The 22,865-nt window shown below is 41.9% G+C and overlaps 1 protein-coding gene across 2 annotated transcripts in view; it reads right to left on the reverse strand.

Moving 5' to 3' along the window:
- eys (eyes shut homolog) overlaps positions 1 to 19,751 on the reverse strand; it is a 722,499-nt gene extending 702,748 nt beyond the window's left edge. For both annotated transcript variants that reach the window (XM_061910381.1, XM_061910382.1), the window contains exon 1: positions 19,554 to 19,751. The gene's annotated coding sequence lies outside the window, so the exon portion shown is untranslated. The remainder of the gene's footprint in view (positions 1 to 19,553) is intronic.
- Between the last annotated feature and the right edge of the window lie 3,114 nt (positions 19,752 to 22,865).

Genomic DNA, 22,865 nt, shown 5'->3' on the forward strand with positions numbered 1-22,865 from the left:
CGGTTGGACGTGCCCTAAACACCTCCCTAGGGAAGCGTTCGGGTGGCATCCTGATCAGATGCCCGGACCACCTCATCTGGCTCCTCTCGATGTGGAGGAGCAGCGGCTTTACTTTGAGCTCCTCCCGGATGGCAGAGCTTCTCACCCTAAGGGAGAGCCGCGCCACCCGGCGGAGGAAACTAATTTCGGCCGCTTGTACCCATGATCTTATCCTTTCGGTCATGACCCAAAGCTCATGACGGTAGGTGAGGATGAGAACGTAGACCGACTGGTAAATTGAGAACTTTGCCTTCCGGCTCAGCTCCTTCTTCACCACAACGGATCGGTACAACGTCCGCATTACTGAAGACGCCGCACCGATCCGCCTGTCGATCTCACGATCCACTCTTCCCCCACTCGTGAACAAGACTCCTAGGTACTTGAACTCTTCCACTTGGGGCAGGGTCTCCTCCCCAACCCGGAGATGGCACTCCACCCTTTTCCGGGCTAGAACCATCGACTCAGACTTGGAGGTGCTGATTCTCATTCCGGTCGCTTCACACTCGGCTGCGAACCGATCCAGTGAGAGCTGAAGATCCCGGCCAGATGAAGCCATCAGGACCACATCATCTGCAAAAAGCAGAGACCTAATTCCTGCGGCCACCAAACCAGAACCCCACAACGCCTTGACTGCACCTAGAAATTCTGTCCATAAAAGTTATGAACAGAATCGGTGACAAAGGGCAGTCTTGGCGGAGTCCAACCCTCACTGGAAATGTGTCCGACTTACTGCCGGCAATGCGGACCAAGCCCTGACACTGATCGTACGGGGAGCGGACCGCCACAATAAGACAGTCCAATAACCCATACTCTCTGAGCACTCCCCACAGGACTTCCCGAGGGACACGGTCGAATGCCTTCTCCAAGTCCACAAAGCACATGTAGACTGGTTGGGCAAACTCCCATGCACCCTCAAGAACCCTGCCGAGAGTATAGAGCTGGTCCACAGTTCCACGACCAGGACGAAAACCACACTGTTCCTCCTGTATCCGAGGTTCGACTATTTGGCGTAGCCTCCTCTCTAGTACACCTGAATAAACCTTACCGGGAAGGCTGAGGAGTGTGATCCCATGATAGTTGGAACACACCCTCCGGTCCCCCTTCTTAAAAGAGAGGGACCACCGCCCCGGTCTGCCAGTCCAGAGGTACCGGCCCCGATGTCCACGCGATGCTGCAGAGTCTTGTCAGCCAAGACAGCCCCACAGCATCCAGAGCCTTAAGGAACTCCGGGCGTATCTCATCCACCCCTGAGGTCTTGCCAATGAGGAGCTTTTCATCTACCTTGGCAATATCAGCCCCAGAAATAGGATAGCCCACCACAGATTCCCCAGGCACTGCTTCCTCATAGGAAGACCTGTTGGTAGGATTGAGGAGGTCTTCGAAGTATTCCTTCCACCTATCCAAAACATCTGCAGTTGAAGTCAGCAGAACACCATCCGCACCATACACGGTGTTGACAGTGTACTGCTTCCCCTTCCTGAGGCGGCGGATGGTAGTCCAGAATCGCTTCAAAGCCGTCTGGAAGTTGTTTTCCATGGGTTTCCTGAACTCCTCCCATGTCTGAGTTATTGCCTCCGCAACCGCTGAAGCTGCACACCGCCTGGCCTGTCGGTACCTGTCCACTGCCTCCGGAGTCCTATGAACCAAAGGAACCCGATAGGACTCCTTCTTCAGCTTGACGGCATCCCTCACCGCTGGTGTCCACCAATGGGTTCTTTTATGAAGAAGAAATATCGAGGACGTGGGTCCCCCCTCCAATGGGCTCACCACCCATAGCAGGGGCCAGAAAGGTCGGGTGCGATGTGAGCCGGGTGTTGGATTTTATCAAATACATTTCCCCCAAAAATGCGACTATGTTTTTTTTCCTTCTCTATTATGCATCTTCGGCCGGTGCGACGTATAATCCGAAAAATACGGTACCTTAGAAACCAATATGTCTGGATGGTGATCCAGAATCGCTTCAAAGCCGTCCGGAAGTTGTTTTCCATGGCTTCCCCGAACTCCTCCCATGTCCGAGTTTTTGCCTCCGCAACCGCTGAAGCTGCACACCGCCTGGCCTGTCGGTACCTGTCCACTGCCTCCGGAGTCCTATGAACCAAAGGAACCCGATAGGACTCCTTCTTCAGCTTGACGGCATCCCTCACCGCTGGTATCCACCAAGGGGTTCTTTTATGAAGAAGAAATATCGAGGACGTGGGTCCCCCCTCCAATGGGCTCACCACCCCTAGCAGGGGCCAGAAAGGTCGGGTGCGATGTGAGCTGGGTGTTGGATTTTATCAAATACATTTCCCCCAAAAATGCGACTATGTTTTGTTTCCTTCTCTATTATGCATCTTCGGCCAGTGCGACGTATAATCCGAAAAATACGGTACCTTAGAAACAAATATGTCTGGATGGTGATCAAGAATCGCTTCAAAGCCGTCCGGAAGTTGTTTTCCATGGCTTCCCCGAACTCCTCCCATGTCCGAGTTTTTGCCTCCGCAACCGCTGAAGCTGCACACTGCCTGGCCTGTCGGTACCTGTCCACTGCCTCCGGAGTCCTATGAACCAAAGGAACCCGATAGGACTCCTTCTTCAGCTTGACGGCATCCCTCACTGCTGGTGTCCACCAATGGGTTCTTTTATGAAGAAGAAATATCGAGGACGTGGGTCCCCCCGCCAATGGGCTCACCACCCATAGCAGGGGCCAGAAAGGTCGGGTGCGATGTGAGCTGGGTGTTGGATTTTATCAAATAAATTTCCAACTATGTTTTTTTCCTTCTTTATTATGCATCTTCGACCGGTGCAACGTATACTCCGGTGAGATTTATAATCCGAAAAATAAGGTACCTTAGAAAACAAAATTTCTAAAAGTAAACCTGTGTTCCGGCAGAGAGGTTCAAGATAATTCAATAGCAAATATGAAGTGCCCAAGTTAACAGGCTACTCGGGAGCAACCTAAAACAATCGTGATTGCATTTTTTTCATGTTCATTCATAAGTGACACCCATGTGGTACATTCAACATGTCTGGTCACTTTGTTTTTAACTATTTCATGTCTTTGTGCAACACTCACATTGTAACAGCACGGCCTCTTGTTGGTTCGACAAGCTTTGGACCGCCCTGTAAATTATGTATGGAGATCATTTTAAAAAGCACATGACGTCCACACCTTGGACTGGTCCAGACCGAGTCCACTGTATGTTGTTGTGAAAATACCCCATGAAAGCATTTGGACTGTGGCTAACGCTCTAAGCCACACCAAAGTTGCTGCCAATATTTCCTACTGCTGACTCGCATTAAAAGTGGGTGACACATTAGACGCAGGAAACACAGCATTTCTCCCTGAGCAAATTGTGCCATCGCTCATCCAAAAAGCATCTATAAAAAAGACATTTTGACAGTGGATCAGTTTGAAATATTGCACAGGGTAATGGAACAAGAGGGAACAGCTTCGGCGAGCTGTGAGAAGAAGCATTACAAGCGACGCTATTCAACTTTAGTGAAGTAAAGCCAGCTTTATGATGTGTCCTGGTGATTTGCACACCCGTCCGTTTTCTACCGCTTGTCCCTTTTTGGGGTCGCTGGAGCCTCTCTCAGCTGCATTCGGGCGGTAGGCGGAGTACACCCTGGACAAGTCGGCACCTCATCGCAGACTAAACGTTCATTGGATGATGGAAAACTATTGTTTTATTATTTGTTGTCTGACTTAAATGTTTTATTACACTGAGACTGTATTCGCAACATGTGAATGATGATACAATGTGGAACAAGATTAAAAATAACTATAATTTAGCAGTGTGACCTTTGATGTATCTTAGAGCGCCGCCAAACATATCCTTTTCTAGGTGTAGTTCATATAGGCCACAGCGGTACTCCATTGTAGTACACTCTTGCACCTCTTTTTGCAGTAATGACAATATCATCCATCCATCCATTCTACCGCGTATTCCCTTCAGGGTCACGGGGCGCGCTTTGGGGATAGGTTGACTGGCAACACTAAATGGTCCCTAGTGTGTGAATGTGAGTGTGAACGTTGTCTATCTGAGGTGGCGATTTGTCCAGTGTGTAACCCGCCTTCCGCCCAATTGTAGCTGAGCATTTCACGAAAGCTGCTCTTATACCCAATCGTGGCACCCACCTGTTCCCAATAAACCTTTTTACCTTTGGGATGTTCCAAATAAGTGTTTGATGAGCCTTCCTCAACTTTCTCAGTCTTTTTGCCACTTATGCCATCTTTTTTGAAACATGTTGCAGGCATCAAATTCCAAATGGCTCTTACTAATATGCGCCACACTGTGAACCCACATCAAACAAGAATGAAAAACACATTTCAGGAGAACATCCGCACTATAACAACATAAACACGACAGAACAAATACCCAGAATCCTATGTATCCTGACTATTCCGGGCTCCATTATACACCCAGCTACCACCAACAAAACCACCCCCCATCCCCCACTCCGTGGGGGAAGGGGGGGGGTGGTTGTGTTGGTGGTAGCTGGGTGTATATGATACATGGGATTCTGGGTATTTGTTCTGTCGTGTTTATGTTGTGTTATAGTGCGGATGTTATCCTGAAATGTGTTTTTCATTCTTGTTTGATGTGGGTTCACAGTGCCCCTAAATGGTCCCTAGTGTGTGAACGTTGTCTATCTGTGTTGGCCCTGCAATGAGGTGGCAACTTGTCCAGTGTATACACCGCCTTCCTCCCGTTTGTAGCTGAGCATTTCACGAAAGCTGCTCTTATACCCAATCGTGGCACCCACCTGTTCCCAATAAACCTTTTCACCTTTGGGATGTTCCAAATAAGTATTTGATGAGCCTTCCTCAACTTTCTCAGTCTTTTTGCCACTTATGCCATCGTTTTTGGAACATGTTGCAGGCATCAAATTCCAAATGAGCTGATATTTGCAAAAAAACAACAACCAATTCTAACATTAAGTATCTTGTCTTTGCAGTCTATTCAAGTGAATATAGGTCAGGGGTCGGCAACTCGCGGCTCCAGAGCCGCATGCGGCTTTTTGACCACTCTGATGTGGCTCAGCCGCATACTTGCCGAACGCCCGGAGAAGTCCGGTAAATTTCCAATTCTAATGTCTCCATCACAAATCTCCCGGGTAAACATTTTTCAATTTTCACCCATACATTAACTTTGACGGTGTGCCACGATGACAATGCCTCTAACAACCTTTCTACATATCATCGCGGCAGGATTTTCACCATGCTAACTGCGTGCCGGCCATCCGGTCACATTTTAGATGTGACCATCTCTCCGAACACATACGCAAATGCAAGGCATACTTGTTCAACAGCCATGTCACACTGAGGGTTGTGATATGAAGAACTTTAACACTCTTACTAATATGCGCCACACTGTGAACCCACATCAAACAACAATGACAAACACATTTCGGGAGAACATCCGCACTATAATACAACATAAACAAAACAGAACAAATACCCAGAATCCCATGTATCATATACACATAGCCACCACCAACCCAACCCCCCCCTCAACCGACGCACGGAGAGGTGGAGGGGGGGGGGGGGGGGGGCGGGGGGTTGGGTTGGTGGTACCTGGGTGTATAATGGAGCCCGGAAGAGTCAGGATACATGGGATTCTGGGTATGTGTTATGTTGTGTTTATGTTGTGTCATAATGCGGATGTTCTCCTGAAATGTGTTTTTCATTCTTGTTTGATACGGGTTCACAGTGTGGCGCATATTAGTAAGACCCGCAAGTTGCCGACCCCTAACCTATATTCAATTGAATAGACTACAAAGACACAATACTTAACGTTTGAACTGGTTTTTATTTTTTTGCAAATATCAGCTCATTTGGAATTTGATGCCTGCAACATGTTTCAAAAAAGATCGCATAAGTGGCAAAAAAGACGGAGAAAGTGGAGGAACGCTCATCAAAAACTTATTTGGAACATCCCAAAGGTGAAAAGGTTTATTGGGAACAGGTGGGTGCCATGATTGGGTATACGAGCAGCTTTCGTGAAATGCTCAGCTACAATCGGGCGGGAGGCGGGGTACACACTGGACAAGTCGCCACCTTATTGCAAGGCCAATACAGATAGACAGACAACGTTCACATTCACACACTAGGGACCATTTAGTGTTGCCAATCAACCCTGCTCCAAGTGGAAGAGTTCAAGTACCTAGGAGTCTTGATCACGAGTGAGGGAAGAGTGGATCGTGAGATCGACAGGCGGATCGGTGAGGCGTCTTCAGTAATGCGGACGTTGTATCGATCTGTTGTGGTGAAGAAGGAGCTGAGCCGGAAGGCAAAGCTCTCCATTTACCGGTCAATCTACGTTCCCATCCTCACCTATGGTCATGAACTTTGGGTCATGACCGAAAGGATAAGATCACGGGTACAAGCGGACGAAATTAGTTTCCTCCACCGGGTGGCGGGGCTCTCCCTTAGAGATAGGGTGAGAAGCTTTACCATCCGGGAGGAACTCAAAGTAAAGCCGCTGCTCCTTCACATCGAGAGGAGCCAGATGAGGTGGCTCGGGCATCTGGTCAGGATGCCACCCGAACGCCTCCCTAGGGAGGTGTTTAGGGCACGTCCAACCGGTAGGAGGCCACGGGGAAGACCCAGGACACGTTGGGAAGACTATGTCTCCCGGCTGGCCTGGGAACGCCTCGGGATCCCCCGGGAAGAGCTAGACGAAGTGGCCGGGGAGAGGGAAGTCTGGGCTTCCCTGCTTAGGCTGCTGCCCCCGCGACCCGACCACGGATAAGCGGAAGATGATGAATGGACGGATGGGTCAAAATGGCTCTTTGAGTGGTAAAGGTTGCCGACCCCTGATATAAGTTGAAAAGGATTAGCAAATCATTTTATGCTATTTTTATTTACGATTTACACAACAATGCCGAATTCACTGGTTTTGTCCACTAATGTGTCAGACATGTTGACTTTGGCTTCCACCTGTCTTTTTTTTTTTTTTTTATCTTTCCTTCTTTCCCTTTGTAACTACACAGGATATTTCCAAGCACAAATGTCTTAAAAAAAAAAAAGGCTTTGACTCACAGAGTAAATTTGGACTGCAGCAGCACAGTGTCACCGATTTGACTTTCCCTTTGAGAGCAGTTTGTCTTTGTCTGATACAATGCATTCATTAGGCCTTCGCTGTGTAGTCTACAGAGTTCTGTATATTTTGTGCACTGTTGTGTGGAACCGTTTTATTACAGACAGTTTGCTGAGGGGTAAATACTATATATTATTTCCAGAATCACTTCACAACTTTTAGGGCAAGGTACAAAGAATATAAAGCTAGCCTTTGAGCTTGCACAATCACACAATCAAGATTTAGTTGTGGGTTGTACACTCGCAGAGCAAGAAAATTGCTTTGTGACTTTCTAACAGCATTGGGCACATTACTGCATGAATTACACACTGTTCGGTGTTTGCCAACTTTGTGCTGTTTTGGCTCAGGAAGGCTCAGAAACGTCACTACTTTGCCATTGCCCTACTTCTGTAACCTTTACTTCACCTAAAAAAAAAAAAAAAGACAATTTTGTGCATGATTGCAATCACTGCAGTTATTGGCAGTGCAGTTGGATTATGTATGCTTCACCATGCATTTGTTTTTAATTTAAAAAGTTTGAGTTGTTATCGCTCTTCCTTTTTAAACATTTTTTTATTGTAAGTGGGATGACTTGGCCCTCGGTCAAAACAGAACTAATTAGATTATATTGCACATTCGCATACTCCTTCTCGGCCTAAGAAATGCTTTAAAAAGGTTTTAAATGCTCCAAATTATGTTTTTCAAAATACAATTTCTATATTTCCTGAGCTTGTTTAGAACATGTCATTATTGTCAGTTATTGAGAGTAATAAACATTCAGAAAGTACTGGGATAGGATGCTTCACATTTGAGTAGCTACAACAGGGGCCTCAAACATGCGGCCCGCGAGACGTTAATATGCGGCCGCGCTTTGCTATGACAATTTAATGTTGGTGCGGCCCGCGAGTTTTCCAGGAGACCCCTGAATTCCGGGGCACCAATTCTCTCGAAGCCCCTGTCAATTTTTACCAGATCAACAATATTCAGGGAGTGCCATGATGGCACTGCCTTTAGCGCCCCCTACATCCTGAACTGACAGCATGCAAGCCCAGTTGTATGTTGCATCCAGCCATGTGAGACCGACGTGTGTCATTGCAAGATATATTTGATCAACAGCTACACACGTCACACTGAGGGTGGCCGTAAAAAAACGTTTAAGACTGTTACAAATATGTGCCAGCCTGTGAACCCACACCACACAAGAATGACCAACACATTTCGGGAGAACATCCGCATCGTAACATAAACACACCAGAAAAATTACACAGAATCCCATGCAGACCTAACTCTTCCGGGCTACAATATACACACCCCTGCTACCACCAACCCCCCACCCTCCCTACTTGCTTCGGTTGAGGTGTTGTATATTGTAGCCCTGCAAGGTGTTCTGTGTATTTGTTCTCTTGTGTTTAAGTTGTGTTAGGGTGCGGAAATTCTCCGTGTGGTGTGGGTTCACAGTGTGGCGCATATTTGTAACAATGTTAAACGTTTTTTTACGGCCACCCCTAGTGTGACATGTATGGCTGTAGAACAAGTACGTCTTGCAGCCTCTGACGTTGTTCTGCACAAGTCTCACACAACATGATACAGAGCCGGCACGTTGGTTGTGTGATTTAAAAGCGTGCGCAATGGCATGTAGCGTAGCAGCAGTCTTCTTTTCGGGGTGCGCTCACCCTTGGAGGTACTTGAAGGTATGCCAAGAGTTTTGATTGATTGAAACTTTTATTGGTAGATTGCACAGTACAGTACATATTCCGTACAATTGACCACTAAATGGTAACGCCCCAATAAGTTTTACAACTTGTTTAAGTCGAGGTCCACGTTAATTTATTCATGGTAAGTGAGATTTATTAAAAACATTCTAAAAAAAACAGCAGCAATTCAGAAATCCTTTATACATATGTTTATTGAATAATACTTCAATGAAGTATAAATGTAAGTTCATAAACTGTGGAAAAATAATACAACAATCTAACATTCAGTGTTGACATACTTATTGTGGACATGTTCCATAAATATTGATGTTGAAGATTTCTTTTTTTTTTGTGAAGAAATGTTTAAAATGAAGTTGATGAATCCAGATGAATCTGTATTACAATCCCCAAAGAGGACACTTTAAGTTGATGTTTACTTCTATGTGTAGAAATCTTTATTTATAATTGAATCCATTGTTTTATTTTTCAAGAAGTTTTTTAGTTATTTTTATGTCTTTTTTTTTTCAAAATAGTTAAAAAAAAGACCACTACAAATGAGCAATATTTTGCAGTTATACAATTTAATAAATCAGAAACTGATGACATAGTGCTGTACTTTACTTCTTTATCTCTTTTTTTTCAACCAAAAATGCATTGCTCTGATTAGGGGGTACTTGAATTTAAAAAAATGTCACAGGGGGTACATCACTGAAAAAAGGTTGAGAACCACTGTTGTAGAGGACGTTAAAGGCAGTGCAGTCACGGCAGACTTTAATAATGTCGGCCGGGTGAAAATTGGGACAAATTCGGGAGAATGGTTGCACTGGTAGATTGTCGGGAGGTGCACTGAAATTCGGGAGTCTCCCGGAAAAATCGTGAGGATTGGCAAGAATGTTGCTAGGGCAGGAAAGCCATTCATAGAAGGTGAATTCATTAAAAAGTGCATGTTAGATTTTTTAAGAAATCTTTTCTTGCGGCCCAGCCTCACCCAGTTTCAACATCCAGTGGCCCCCAGGTAAATTGAGTTTGAGACCCCTGATCTACATAATAGGGTTGTACGCTATACAGGCATTAGTATAGTACCGCAATACTAATGAATAAATACCCCCCGTGGTCATCGTCACGTTTAGTCCTTGCTGGTTTTACGAGCTGAGGAGCATGTTCGGCAGTGCAAAATCACAGAGTACTTACAAGCAGACACATTTGGGCTTAAAAACTGACAATAAAGGTGATGTTATAACACTGAAACAGCCTCAGGAAGAGGTGCTTTAAGACATGGCTTAAGTCCAGCCGCTGTCAGCAGTAAAACAGTGCGGGTACTTTCCTGGGCCGCCTGCAGTCCAGACATGTCTCTCATCGAAAATGTGTGACGCATTATGAAGCGTAAAATACGACAACAAGGCTGTTGAACAACTTAAGCTGTACATCAAGCAAGAATGGTAAATAATTCCGTTTTCAAAGCTTCAACAATTAGTTCCCTCAGTTCCCAAACGTTTATTGAGTGTTGTTAAAAGAAAATGTGATGTAAAACATTGGTGAAAATGCCCTTTCCCAACTATTTTGGCATGTGTTGCAGCCATGAAATTCTAAGTTAATTATTATTCGCAAAAAAAAAATAAAGTTCATGAGTTTGAACATCAAATATGTTGTCTTTGTAGCGCATTCAATTGAATATGGGTTGAAAAAGATTTGCAAATCATTGTATTCCGTTTATATTTACATCTAACACAATTTCCCAACTCGTATGGAAATGGGGTTTGTACATACATTTGCGATATACTGTAAATGTATTTTAAATAAAAAAAAATATTTCATTCACAGCATCGTCATAGTCAGGAATGTGACCGTGTCTTTGTGTGCTGAAACAGTGAGATTTCAAAGTTAAAGTACCTTTGATAGTCACGTACACACACTGTGTGGTGACATTACCCTCTGCATTTGACCCACCCCGTTGTTCCACCCCCTGGGAGCAGAGGTGAACAGTGGCCGGGAATCATTTTGGTAATTTAACCCCCAATTCCAACCCTTGATGTTGAGTGCCAAGCAGGGAGGTAATGGGTCTCATTTTTATAGTCTTTGGTATGATTCGGCCGGGATTTGAACTCACGACCTACCGATCTCAGGGCGGACACTCTAACCACAAAGCCACTGAACAGGTTTTTTTTTTTTGCATATTGCAAAAATATTGAATATAGAATATGCAATATTTGCATAGTTCCTAAATAATTAGTGTTGCAATTGCCTATCTCAGCTACGATCGGCGGCATAGCTCGGTTGGTAGAGTGGCCGTGCCAGCAACTTGAGGGTTGCAGGTTTGATTCCCGCTTCCGCCATCCTAGTCACTGCCATTGTGTCCTTGGGCAAGACACTTTACCCACCTGCTCCCATTGCCACCCACACTGGTTTAAATGTAACTTAGATATTGGGTTTCACTATGTAAAGCGCTTTGAGTCACTCGAGAAAAGCGCTATATAAATATAATTCACTTCACTACGATCGGGTGGAAGGCGGTGTACGCCCTGAGAAGTCGCCACCTCATTGCAGCAATATTTTCAAATTCTAAAATGAACTGGGAGGCAGTGAAGGGATGTTAAAATGAGGGTAGTAACGTTTTCATGTTTTTTAGTGCCAGTTAAAAGGCGAGCAAAGGCATTTTGGACTTATTGCAATTGAGTGATTGAGTCCTGGTCAGAGGTGGGTAGAGTAACCAGAACATGTACTCAAGTAAGAGTACTTTAGAGATGCATTACTCAAGTAAAAGTAAGGAGTAGTCACCCAAATATTTAATTGAGTAAAAGTAAAAAAGTATGTTGTGGAAAAAACGACTCAAGTACTGAGTAACTGATGAGTAACCTGTTTGTTTAAGGATGACGGCAACAAGTAATGCACAAAAACATGAAAATTGCAATGAACAAATTCAGGGCCAGGAATATCTCTTAAGCAAGTAAAACAATAATATATATTTGGTTTTACTTTGTATTGAAAAAAACATTTGAAAATTAATTTTACCTTTGCAACCTCATTATACTATTGGCTGAGTTTTATATTCATAAATGTAAGTTTCTCAATACCCGACCTGGTTTTTGTGCCTTTAAAAAAGATTTAGAACTCTACATTAAAACACTCTACCTCTAACAACCCAAAAGCTGTGAAAACGATGATGCTGTGTTCCAAATTTAAGTTATTTACTGACATTGATTGAGCCTGTGGCTTTGCACTGTGTTTATATATATATATATATATATATATATACTGCATTCAATTTTAATTACTTTGAATTTACAACCCCCTGGCGCTGTTTTGTACATTTTTTATACTGTTTTTGTACGTTCTTTGATTATTATTTTCAACTGTTTGTAAATGTTGAAATTTATAAATAAAGGCTTATAAAAATCAAAAAAATAATGTGACCGCCTGGCTCTGTTTGATTGGTGAAACAGAGTCAAACGTCACCAGTGACCGCATTTGATTGGTGAAATGCAGGCATGCGATAGATCCTACTCTGAAGGTCTGTCTCACAAACCAAAAAAAACAAAGCATGCATTAACAGATCGATAAAAATCAGTAGCGAGCTGAATGTAGATAAATGGAGCGGAGTTAAAATAGCGTTTCTTCTCTATAAATATACTCAAATAAAAGTATGTTGCATTAAAACTACTCTTAGAAGTCCAATTTATCCCCAAAAAGTTACTCAAGTAGATGTAACGGAGTAAATGTAGCGCGTTACTACCCACCTCTGATCCAGGTTTATTCCAACTTCGAGGGAGTTGCAGTAGTCCAAACGTGGTGAACTTAAAGCATGGATTACCCGCTCAAAGTCGTTAAAAGATAAAACTGATTGAATTTTTGCTAAAAGTCTTAGATGATAAAAATGAAATCGTACTTGCTGCTCCAATTTAAAATCTTTGTTGAACTTAAATCCAAAAGGGGTTACCGTTGGTTTTAATTAAGGCATCAGGGGGGTCCAAGTCACTAGGGGTAGCATTCTGTTTCACTTTTGAATGTCAGGTTTATCCCTGACAGTTTGGTTATGTTAGTTGTTTCTCCTTTGTATGTCTGTTTCCTGTCACCGCCTTTATTTTGGTAATTTCCTGCTTTTCTCCCTGAGCGCTGTTTCCCCCCCAGCTGTGGCTGATTGGCACCTGGCCATACCTGGTGTCAATCAGCCAGCTCCTATCTAAACCGGTTTTATCCTCCAGTCAGGGCTGGATTAGTGTCGCTCCTACCGGTTGATTGTCGTTACCACTTTTCATTGTCGATGTCAGTGCGGTAAGCTGTTCCTGTTAGTTGCTATCGCTATTTACAGTTTGCTGTCTCCTAGCTCCTTGTTTTGTATTTTCCTGTTAGCCGTTAGCTATTTCCAGTTTTTCTGTTTTCTGGTTCCTGTATCCTAGTTCTTGGTTTGTTTCACATTTATTTTTGAAGATTAAATCATGTTTTCCTACTCAATGCCTGCCATCATCTCTGCATCTTGGGGTTCGTCACCAACCCTATGTGATATTGAGTCAAATAAAATTCCCGTCGTGTTCTCATTTAAATTTAGAAAGTTTATCGCTAACCATGCTCGTATGTCCCTCGAGACAAGTTTAACCCTGTGCTTTTGGTCAAAAATGTTTCTGCCTCAGTAGTTCCGACTAATGGGATGGTTTCCTGCTGGCTCCGCTGTGAACGGGACTCTCGCTGCTGTGTTGGATCCGCTTTGGACTGGACTCTCGCGGCTATGTTGGATCCATTATGCATTGAACTTTCACAGTATCATGTTAGACCCGCTCGACATCCATTGTTTTCGTCCTCTCCAAGGTTCTCATAGTCATCATTGTCACCGACGTCCCACTGGGTGTGAGTTTTCCTTGCCCTTATGTGGGCCTACCGGGGATGCCGTAGTGGTTTGTGCAGCCCTTTGAGACACTAGTGATTTAGGGCTATATAAGTAAACATTGATTGATTGATTGATTGATACTACCAAGCAAAAGTGTGATGTACTTTTCTTGGTATGATTGGTAGGTGCCATTCCAATTTTGAGCATTAAACGCCAGTTATTCGGATCTCTGCAAAACGTCAGCGAATATGTGTATGACATCTCGTCGGGAGTTTCAATCGGTAGTACATTTGGAAGGAAGTGATTAAGTTTGGTAAGCACGCTGCTCTAATCTGGGGTAGACTTCTGGCCAAAAAAGCCTCCTTTAAACAACAGATTAGCATTACACACGGTACACATTACAGACGATGTGTCTGTCTGCCTCTTTCCTACAAAGGCTAGACCTAGGATTTAGCACGGCTGGGTAATCTGACTAGCAGGACCATCTGCTGCTGTATGCGCAGAGCAGCACGGGCTCGTCTCTGCTGGCTGTCAATTAGACTAGAAGGTCTTTGCTGGTAGGAAGCATGCTCACCATCAAGTTGAAAAGGATCTTCGCCCCGGGACGGCGATCTGCGGCATCGCTTCGCAGAGTTACTTATTCAGACTTGAGATGCGGCTCTCCCTGGGGAATAAGGACAGCTGAGCCATTTAGCGGGCGCGCAGGAGGAAGCATGTTGCTAGGAGACGTGATCAGACGCTGAGTACTAGAGGCGGGCCTGCCTGCAGGGGAGAGGCCCTCTGGGAGCACAACGGGGCGGAGATACAGGGCCGCCTGATTGATTATTCAATTAGGCCTAACTAAATATTCAGTAGCCGGGCCAAGGCAATGTCGTGCGTAAACAACTCACGCCGACACCGTAAATGAGGATAAGCACGTGCAGGTGATGAAAGGATGGGTTCATGAAATAAACATGTTTCGGTGTGCCTAGAAGCAGGGCTTAAATGGACCACGGCGGATACGGCTAACAAAGAAACACTTGACTGCCTTCATGGTGTATATTTGATATATGATTGAAAATTTACACACATTTTAGATAGGGTGGGGGGAACAGGGAGAAAAATCTACTCCCAAGTGGGCCGGACTGGTAAAATCACGACACGATAATTTAAAAATAAAGACAACTTCAGATTGTTTTCTTTGCTTAAAAATAGAAAAAGCACATTCTGAAATTGTACAAATCATAATGTGTTCGGGAATGCCACCCTAGGGAGATTTTTAGGGCATGTCCAACCAGTAGGAGGCCACAGGGAAGACCCAGGACACGTTGGGAAGACTACTGTATGTCTCCCGGCTGGCCTGGGAACCCCGTCGGGATCCCCCAAGAAGAGATGGACGAAGTGGCTGGAGAGAGGGAAGTCTGGGCTTCCCTGCTTCGGCTGCTGCACCCGAGACCCAACCTCGGATAAGCGGAAGAAGATGGATGGATAATGTGTTTTTTACACTTACATGTTGCTATTAATAGTATTCTATCTTTATTTGTTGTTATTTATATTTTTTTGCATAAAATATGTAACAATGTTTATCAGTCAACTCATTGGTGTTAATTTTCATTCTAGCAAGATTAAAAAATTACATCAACATCAAATTAGTAGAAATTGAAAAAGTAAAAGAAACCAAATTTATAGTTATAATGATTGATGATAAATTGAACTGTAAATCTCATGTAAAAAATATACAACATAACGTAGCAAGAAACACATCAATAATGAATAAAGCAAAACATGTTCTAAACTATAAATATCTTCATATTCTCTTCTGCTCTCTAGTGTTACCATATCTGAGTTACTGTGTAGAAATATGGGGAAATAACTACAAAAGTACACTTTACTCATTGAGGGTGTTACAAAAAACATCAGTTAGAATAATACATAATGTTGGATATAGAGAACATACAAATCCTTTATTAAATCAAAACTACTCAAATTCCATGACATAGTGAATTTGCAAACAACTAAAATTATACACAAAGCAAACTATAACCTGCTACCAAAAAAAATACAACAATTCTTCTCAAAAAAAGAGGAGAAATATAATCTTAGAGAAAATTTTAATTTAAAACTTGTGTATGCACGTACAAAGCTTAAGACCTTCAGTATATTAATATGTGGAATTAAATTATGAAATGGATTAAGCAAAGCGATCAAACAATGTACTAATATGATCCACTTGCAGAAACTCTTCAAACTTAAAGGCCTACTGAAACCCACTTCTACCAACCACTTCTACCGACCACGCAGTCCGATATTTTATATATCAATATATATATATTTCGCCTTTTTAGTTTAATAAATTGCAATTTTATATTTCCCACGAAGTGTACCGTTGAAAACGTCGCGGAATGATGACGCATGCGTTTGACGTCACCGGTTGTTGTAGACATTTTTTTCCATCCCGATCCAAGCTGTAGGTAGTCTGCTTTAATCGCATAATTACACAGTATTCTGGACATCTGTGTTGCTGAATCTTTTGCAATTTGTTCAATTAATAATGGAGACGTCTAAGTAGAAAGATGGAGGTGGGAAGCGATGTATTGCAGCTGCCTTTAGCAACACAAACACTGGTTTTAAATTCCCGAAGGTGAAGCTTTACTATGAAACAGAGCGGTCAAGCAAACATGGTTTCCAACCACATGTTGGTTTCGGTGAAAAAATTGTGGTAATAAGTCGGCTCTTACCGTAGTCATGAGCGGAGCTTGCGTCCTCCTGCAGCTGCGAGGCTTCCCTCAGAGACACTGGCGGTCACCATACCCGTGGCCACACCCCTCTGACTTTCAGGTACCATATAATCTCACTAAAACACAACACAATAAGCAGATAAGGGATTTTCCGGAATTATCCTAGTAAATGTGTCTAATAACATCTGAATCGCTCCCACTGCCCTCGGCATTTTTTATTTATTTATATTTTTCCTAGTCCTTCACTCTCACTATCCTCATCCACGAATCTTTCATCCTCGCTCAAATTAATGGGGAAATTGTCGCTTTCTCGGTCCGAATAAGCTCTCGCTGCTGGAGGCTATGATTGTAAACAATGTGAGGATGTGAGGAGCCCTACAACCAGTGACGTCACACGCACATCGTCTGCTACTTCCGGTACAGGCAAGGCTTTTTTATCAGCGACCAAAAGTTGCAAACTTTATCGTGGATTTTCTCTACTAAATCCTTTCAGCAAAAATATGGCAATATCGCGAAATGATCAAGTATGACACATAGAATGGACCTGCTATCCCCGTTTAAATAAGAAAATCTCATTTCAGTAGGCCTTTAAACAAGTGCGAGAAAATTTACCAATATTTTCCCTTTAAGTTAAAACACATTTTAAATAAATTGTCAACATAAGTGCACCAAGATACATATAAAATATGTTTAACCCCAGAAACACAATAAATAAATGCAGCAGAAAACCCAATATGTAAATACATAAATACCCTACCAATTAACCAACTATTTTATATACATATTTAATATACATATCCAACATAGATGTATTATTAATTTAGTAGTGAAACACCCATCTGAAAGGCCTACTGAAATGAGATGTTCTTATTTAAAAAGGGATAGCAGGTCCATTCTATGTGTCATACTTGATCATTTCGCCATATTGCCGTATTTTTGCTGAAAGGATTTAGTAGAGAACATCCACGATAAAGTTCGCAACTTTTGGTCCCTAATAAAAAAGCCTTGCCTGTACCGGAAGTAGCAGACGATGTGCGCGTGACGTCACGAGTTGTAGGGCTCCTCACATTGTTTATAAACATAGCCACCAGCAGCAAGAGTGATTCGGACCGAGAAAGCGACGATTTCCCCATTAATTTGAGCGAGGATGAAAGATTTGTGGATGAGGAAAGTTAGAGTGAAGCACTACAAAAAAAAATGTGAGTGCAGTGGGAGCGATTCAGATCTTATTAGACACATTTGTTAGGCTAATTCTGGAAAATCCCTTACATGCTTATTGTGTTACTAGTGTTTTAGTGAGATTATAAAGTCATACCTGGAAGTCGGAGGGCTGCGGTGACCGCCAGTATCTCGGAGAGAAGCCAATGGAGGAGCCAAGATGACAGCTGCTGCAGGAGGACGCTAACTCCGCACAAGTCTCCGGTAAGAGCCGACTTAATATCACAATTTTCTCATCCAAAAACTTGCTGGTTGACATGGGGTAGATAAACATGTTCGCTAAAGCTTCACAACAAACAAAGAAACACCGGCTGTGTTTCGGTTGCTAAAGGCAGCTGCAATCCACCGCTCTCCACCAACAGCATTCTTCTTTATAGTCTCCAATATTAATTGAACAAACTACTAAAGCTTCAGCGACACAGATTTCCAAAATACTGTGTAATTATGTGATGAAAAGAGACGACTTTTAGCCGTAAGTGGTGCTGGGTTATGTCCACTCAACCAATAACGTCACAAACACGTGTCGTCATTCCACAATGTTTTCAACAAGAAATTCCGCGGGAAATTTAAAATTGCGATTTAGTAAACTAAACCGGCCGTATTGGCATGTGTTGCAATGTTAATATTTCATCATTGATATACAAACTATCAGACTGCGTGGTCGGTAGTAGTGGGTTTCAGTAGGTCTTTAAATGCTGTTTACCGGTAGAAAAATGACACGTTTCCTATGCCCTATCTAACAGCCAATGATCCAGCACAGTTCAATCCAACACTTGAAATTTAGCAACTTCACCCTCCTGATGAAGCAAACTGTTCCAACATTTATCAGACCAATTAAAGAATATGCATTAACATTTCCTTACCAAACACCATCTAAACCAGGGGTGTCAAACTCAAATACAGAGTGGGCCAAAATTTTAAACTAAACAAAGCCGCGGGCCAAGGTTGAACAAATTAACCTTTTAATAGGGACTTAAACAAGTTTAGCATTGAATATTGAACAAGCAAGGCCTATATAACTTTATAGTGACATGTCAAATCGAGTTTTAAATAATAATCATTAAATATATCAATGGCATATCATATAAAATTTAAATCAAAATTGAATGCCTCATTTGTATTTGCAGCCCTCTGAGGTAAATATCAAAATACATTTTTCACAAGCTAATAATACATTTGCAAATAAAATAACAAATTAATCAAACATTCAAGCCTTGAAGTAGCAAGAGAAAGTGCATGAGGAAAACAATTATTGCTTGCTTGTAGCGTCCCGAAAGAGTTAGTGCTGCAAGAGATCCGGGTATTTGTTCTGTTGTGTTTATGTTGTGTTACGGTGCAGATGTTCTCCCGAAATGTGTTTGTTATTCTTGTTTGGTGTGGGTTCACAGTGTGGTCCATACTTTGTAAGATTGTTAAAGTTGTTTATACGGCCACCCTCAGTGTGACCTGTATGGCTGTTGAACAAGTATGCGTTGCATTCACTTGTGTGCGTGTGTGTGTAAAAGCCGCATATATTATGTAACTAGGTTGGCACGCTATTTCTATGTAGGAAAATTGGACGTGACGACAGGTTTTAGAGGACGCTAAAGGCAGTGCCGTTAATGCACGCCCCCAATATTGTCGTCCGGGGAGAAATTTGGGAGAATGTTTACCCCGGGATATTTACGGGAGGGGCACTGACATTTGGGAGTCCGGGAATATCGGGAGGGTTGGCAAGTATGAGTATTAGTGGTGAATGCGGTGTTACAGCGGCAGTGCCGCTGTATAAAACCGGTGGGCCAGATCTAATGTTAATTTCATACTGCCTCAAGGGCCAAATAAAATTACACGGCGGGCCAAATTTGGCCCGCGGGCCAGAGTTTGACACCCATGATCTAAACAAACACCATGTGTATTTAGCATCCGGACGAGGGACGCTACATTCACACAACCCCCCCGCCCCCCATCTCACCAGCGCAACAGGTGCATCACACCCACAAAGAGGAATAAAGCGTAATCTTACCGGCTGTCCGTTCAGCTTTTGGTTCTGGTACTTTGTTTTTGGCACAACTCTGGGTTATCGTCCAGGATAGTAAACCTTCTTCCAGTCTGCGCTGCGGCGGCGTCTTTTGAACTCCTTGATTAGACGCAGCGGTCTAATCATCGGGCTCGCGCACCAGCAGGTGAGACGGGAGCGCGCTGCGCACAACCTGCGCGTGAACATGAATAGATCGGGTGATCATATAAAGCAGGGGACACCAACCTTTTTGAAACCAAGAGCTACTTCTTGGGTACTGATTAATGGGAAGGGCTACCAGTTTGATACACACTTAAAGAACTTGCCAGAAATAACCAATTTGCTCAATTTACCAATTTACCAGTTTGTTCTTTCATTTTACAAGTACGACTTCTGTTTCCTGCTAGATACCTGTTAGCTCCCACGCTAGGCCTTTTGTTTGTTATCTGCCCAAGTATGCGTTTTTGTTTGAACCCTTTGTATGTTTTTGTCTTAGTATTTTAATTAAATCATGTTTTCTCACTCGATGCCTGCATCCATCTCCTCTGCATCTGATATACATACATATATATATATATATATATATATATATATATATATATACATATATATATATATATATATATATATATATATATATATATATATATAACAAAAAATGTGTATTTCTGTCCGTCATTCCGTCGTAAATTTTTTTTTCCTTTTACGGAAGGTTTTTTGTTGAGAATAAATGATGAAAAAAACACTTAATTGAACGGTTTGAAAGAGGAGAAAACAGGAAGAAAAAAAAAAAATTTTGAAACATTGTTTATCTTCAATTTCGACTCTTTAAAATTCAAAATTCAACCAAAAAAGAGAAAAACTAGCTAATTTGAATCTTTTGGAAAAAATTAAAAACAATTTTTACTATCATTAGTAATTTTTTCTGATAAGGATTAATTTTAGAATGTTGATGACATGTTTTAAATAGGTTAAAATCCAATCTGCATTTTGTTAGAATATATAACAAATTGGACCAAGCTATATTTCTAACAAAGACAAATCATTATTTCTTCTAGATTTTCTAGAACAACATTTGTTAAAAACATTCAAAAGACTTTGAAATAAGATTAAAATTTGTTTTAAAAATTTTGTAGATTTGCCAGAATATTTTGGGGAATTTTAATCATAAGTTTGAGGAAATATTTCACAAATATTCTTCGTCGAAAAAACAGAAGCTAAAATGAAGAATTCAATTAAGATGTATTTATTATTCTTTACAATAAAAAAAATAAATTTACTTGAACATTGATTTAAATTGTCAAGAAAGAAGAGGTAGGAATTTAAAAGGTAAAAAGGTATATGTGTTTAAAAATCCCAAAATCATTTTCAAGGTTGTATTTTTTCTCTAAAATTGTCTTTCTGAAAGTTATGAGAAGCAAAGTAAAAAAAAATAAATGAATTTATTTAAACAAGTGAAGACCAAGTCTTTAAAATATTTTTGGGGATTTTCACATTTCGTTTGAGTTTTGTCTCTCTTAGAATTAAAAATGTCGAGCAAAGTGAGACCAGCTTGCTAGTAAATAAATACAATTAAAAAAAATAAAGGCAGCTCACTGGTACGTGCTGCTATTTGAGCTATTTTTAGAACAGGCCAGCGGGCGACTCATCTGGTCCTTACGGGCCACCTGGTGCCCGCGGGCACCGTGTTGGTGACCCCTGATATAAACAGACTGGCTGAACTATTGCCAGATTATCTATTATTTACCTGGAGTTGCCAAGGTGAATAGGGGGTGCGGATGTGCTTTACCATGAAATACATACATATATATATATATATATATATATATATATATATATTTTTTTTTAAAGGGGTTTGGCTGGTTGCCAAGTGAAGTGGCAGCGGTTGCGAGCTCGCGCATCAGCTGAAGAGACAGCTGTTCGCCGCTACAATTGGAAACAAGAAGGTCAGTTCATCCAGGACAGCTCGAAGGGGAAGTGGTATGGTGCCTGCAAATTTTGTAGGTCAGACTTCGCCATTGAACACGGTGGCCGAACGGATATACCAATATATATATATATATATATATATATATATATATATATATATATATATATATATATGTATATATATATATACATATATATATATACATATATATATATATATTAGGGCTGCGAATCTTTGGGTGTCCCACGATTCGATTCAATATCGATTATTGGGGTCGCAATTCGATAATATATAGATTTTTTCCATTCAACGCGATTCTCGATTCAAAAACGATATTTTTCTGATTCAAAACGATTCTGTATTCATTCAATACATAGGATTTCGGCAGGTTCTACCCCAGTCTGCTGACATGCTAGCAGAGTAGTAGATTTTTTAAAAAAAAAAAAGCTTTTATAATTATGAAGGACAATGTTTTATCAACTGAGTGCAATAATGTAAAATTGGTTTTAACTATTAAACGAACCAAAATATGACTTATTTGTGAAAACATTGGACACAGTGTGTTGTCAAGCTTATGAGATGCGATGCAAGTGTAAGCCACTGTGACACTATTGTTCTATTTTTTTTAATTTTTAACAAATGTCTAATGATAATGTCAATGAGGGATTTGTAATCACTGCTATGCTAAAATTATAACTAATAATGATACTGTTGTTGATAATATTAATTTTTGTTTCACTACTTATGGTTTTGTTTTGTGTCGTGTTTGTGTCTCCTCTCAATTGCTCTGTTTATTGCAGTTCTGAGTGTTGCTGGGTCAGGTTTGGTTTTGGAATTGGATTGCATTGTTATGGTATTGCTAAATCACAAAAAAAAAAATCCATTTAAAAAGAAATGAGAATCGATTCTGAATCGGGGCTTCACGGTGGCAGAAGGGTTAGTGTGTCTGCCTCACAATACGAAGGTCTTGCAGTCCTGGGTTCAAATCCAGGCTGAGGATCTTTCTGTGTGGAGTTTGCATGTTCTCCCCGTGAATGCGTGGGTTCCCTCCGGGTACTCTGGCTTCCTCCCACTTCCAAAGACATGCACCTGGGGATAGGTTGATTGGCAACACTAAATTGGCCCTAGTGTGTGAATGTGAGTGTGAATGTTGTCTGTCTATCTGTGTTGGCCCTACGATGAGGTGGCGACTTGTCCAGGGTGTACCCCGCCTTCCGCCCGATAGTAGCTGAGATAGGCGCCAGCGCCCCCCGCGACCCCGAAAGGGAATAAGCGGTAAAAAATGGATGGATGGATGGATTCTGAATCGCACAACGTATTCAATTCTATTCGTATTCGAATCGATTTTCTCCCACACCCCTAATATATATATATATATATATATATAT

This window comes from Nerophis ophidion, linkage group LG09, assembly GCF_033978795.1.
Source record: "Nerophis ophidion isolate RoL-2023_Sa linkage group LG09, RoL_Noph_v1.0, whole genome shotgun sequence".
In the NCBI taxonomy this organism is placed as follows: Eukaryota; Metazoa; Chordata; class Actinopteri; order Syngnathiformes; family Syngnathidae; genus Nerophis; species Nerophis ophidion.